This window comes from Agrilus planipennis, unplaced genomic scaffold (assembly GCF_000699045.2).
Source record: "Agrilus planipennis isolate EAB-ADULT unplaced genomic scaffold, Apla_2.0 scaffold654, whole genome shotgun sequence".
NCBI classification, from domain to species: domain Eukaryota; kingdom Metazoa; phylum Arthropoda; class Insecta; order Coleoptera; family Buprestidae; genus Agrilus; species Agrilus planipennis.
The window spans coordinates 11,142-14,948 of record NW_020439304.1 but is presented as its reverse complement, the minus strand read 5'-3'; positions in this window follow the sequence as shown (position 1 = coordinate 14,948).

Here is a 3,807-nt window from a genome sequence, read left to right as displayed (position 1 = left end):
TGCAAAAAATCATGCTATTTAAAAGGTAGAAGAATATTAGTCACTAAAGTTACTTAGTACATACCTGACACCTGGTTGGAAATGGGAGAGTTAATTAACAATGACAATGGGCATACAAAAAACGTTGTGTAAATAACAACAGGTATGTACCCCACCTGTGATATAACATGGTAAAAGTTATAGCATTTAAATTTAGGTAGATATAATGGTTTTCTCTTCTGATAGCATGCATTTACTTTTATCAGTTGTGGGTGCATTTAAAATACAAAATCTCTATGATTTTAATGTTAACAATTGGCACATTGGCATTTACAGTGAACATTGCTATGAATCACCTGTACACACCAACTTAGCGCCCTTACCGAACGTATTTGGTAATGCCCATTCCGATTAATTATATTTTCGAGATATATGTCTATAGCTATATTTAAAATCGTACTTTTGACCTTACATTATAAAAACGTAAAATAACTTAACTTACTTGTTGTAGGTAAAAAGGATACCCTGGAATCTAGTTGAGAAAAGAAACAAAAAAAGTGAATTTGCAATCAAAAAAGTTTTTGAAAAGTGTGCCTAATTCTACTCCTAATAAATCATGCAGTTTTAAAAATCGTGCTTTAAATCATACAATACAAAAACGCAAAATATTCAAGCTTACTTAGTATGTTTAGAAAAGAATAATTGAAAATGAAGTCACAATAAACAGTTGAGCTTTTAGAAAGAATGTTTTTTACTACTACCAATTCTTGTAGTTTTATAAGTCGCATTATCTAATCGTACAATAAATGGATGTGCATCTAGTAACATAAACCAACTCCAACCAAATTGATTCTTTTGCCCGTAAGTGAGTGTCAAATATACGAAAAAAATCGTTTTACTTCAGTTAGGTGAATAAAAACGCTTCATATGATTTCGATTAAATTTATAGTAGTATGCAACTATATCTATGAAGGTACTAATTTCTGATATACCTACACATCAATTTTCTTAAAATAGGACAAGCACTAAAATTATACCTATTGCTATATTCGATTGTTCGGAATTCATTTGTAGAATTTAATAATACAGCAATCATTTTTTTAAAGTATCTAAATACCGTAGCTTAATTTTTTATCTCTGACGTATTAAATGTGAATTTATTATATGTGCACTGATTTGGGAAGATTACAGTATAACTTGAACACGCTTTCAGATTTTTTAGACATTCCTATGGAAGTACCAATTTTCAAAACCTGTGCTAATCAATTTTACTAAAATACAGCAAGGGCAAAAAGCACCGCCAAATTTGGAAGTAATTTATTTATTAGGTCGATGTGTTACTACGATAAGTTTTTTTTTCTAGAAAGGCACTTTTCTTACGTAAGTTTTTTGTAACTGCAACAGTTCTAACTTCTTATAATTGATTCTTAAGTTTCAAATTTAGCTGACCAATAGTTATAAAACACTTTTCTACAAATCACAAAAAAAAAATGACCGAATACTGATATTTATACGCCTTAAGCACTAACAACCTCTTCCTTTTTACAATATTTTGTCATCAATTTTTAATAGACTGGGCCAGAAACAAAACCTTTTCAAAATAAATTATTGTCTTGCCTGTTTGTTCAGCTCTCCAAAAAATTTTCGATTTATCATATCTTATAGTAGAGGTAATTTCGTATTTTAAAAAGATTGATGTGCACCTACTACATCAAAAATTATTACCTTCATAGACATATCTAAGTACCCCAAAGATGGGTGTCACAGTGTCAATTTGGGTGCTATTATTGAAGTAATTTAATAAATAAATATGAGCCTCTAAATGCAATAAGCATACATATATGCATATATTATAAACGTATAGGTATATCATTCCAAAATCGCTTTGACAGGCTTATATTTCCTCCGACAAAAAATAAATTTTAAAAATGTCTGTGTGACTTTTGACTCCACCTGTATTTTTAATGTAGTATGAGTGACAATTATTTTTTTTAATGTTCACTACAAACTGTTCAGTTGAAACTGCATTTATTTAAATGAAAACGATAGTTCTGGTTCTTGGAAAAGCCAATGGTGTAGTTATTTACTTTTAAATCATATAATCATATTATTTACTTATTCAACACTGTAAAGCAAGGCTGTCAAACTTACTCGAAGAGGCACTATACATATACTTTCTTCCAGGACCTGATTAAGAAGAGAAAGAAAATAATTCGAAATTATGACATTTTTAATTACTAATAGTGGTTAATATGCAATATTAATGTGAAAATTCATTGGTGCGTAAAGCCAAAGGTCCCGGGTTCGCTTCCCGACGGGAATGTGACGACAGCAAAAAAAAAAAATTTTTCCTCATTAACCTGAGGAAGTTTGTAGTGGATGGAAAATCGAAAATGAATCTTCACAATAATTCGACATTAGTTAAGTTTAAGAGGTGTGTGTCTACATCTACATTTAGTTTAAGGAAGAGTTCATGCATGTATGTGTTTTTGTAAACTGGACAATACACAATCTGAAATAATAACCCGTTAAAATCTAACAGAAAACTTCGGAAAAGTTGAATTATTGTGGAAACATTTATTTTGATGTCTTTGGCATATCTGTAAAAGTAACTCATCATGAGTAACGAGTTTTTTATTTTTAGGGGCTGATATTTACTTTTATGGAAATTTGTTGATCATTATCTGCTTTTCGAAAAAAAAATAGTTATAGGCAAAATATTTAAAAAATCCCAATTATTTTTTCTAATATCAATCAGCATGGTTACAATAACTCTTTTCTTAATTATATTATCTATTCAACGTCAATGTGGGTTAAATGGAACCTGATCCACAAACAAACGTAATATAAAAGATCAATTAAAATTATACTTTATTATCTCATTAATCTATTCATTTTTCGACTGAATATAGGTATGTCTTAATCTCAATTAGTATTGACTTTCTTTATTGTTATGCCAGTCTTGTATAAACCGCTTTACCATTTTCTAAAATAAACAAAAATACAAGGTATTCTTCACAGATTAAAGCAAAACAACGCTTAAAAATAACTATTCCTAAAAAATAAATTCTTTTGAATATTACTAATATTAAACGTAGATTTTTCGCCTAACGATACGACATTATGTATACTTTACACAGGCAGATAATGAAATTCGTCACATTCATAATTTTTGCATAATTGCAGTATTTATAAACCATTTAGAGGTGCTTAGTACACTAATTCGGTACGTTTTTGGTTTTCAATAATATGGTCATTAAAAGCTTTTACAAGTGCGTACAGTTGATGCTTCTTTTAGGACACGTATTTTCAATAGAAATTAAAAAATTAGAAAATGGCCTTCGACAAGCTTTAAAACAAAGATTTATCTATATTACTACAAAATATTAAACATGATATTTAGAACCGATAAGCATTTTTTTTACTCTACTGCGCGTATACTACTGAATCCCCTTAATGAATCGGCATCTTTTGAGTATATACAGTTGATACGTGCCGAAGCGGTTTTTATAAAAAATCTAACCAAGTAGAAAAGGATTCGGTATTATTTTTCAACGTGAGTACTATCGGCTCGTGTCGAGGTGACTTTTATAAAAAATGTAACCGAGTGGACTAATTTCAAAATTCAAAACAAGAAAAAATCACTAAATTTTTTAAATCCTTGTCTATAGCTGATTATAACGATTAATTTTAATTGCGAATTTCTCAATAAATTGATTTTATTCTGATACATATTGGTTTTATTTTGGAACCTTAGAACGTATCCCCTATGATTCCATAGTAATTACCATTCCATATCCACGGTTTCTGTATTCGCGACATATTTAT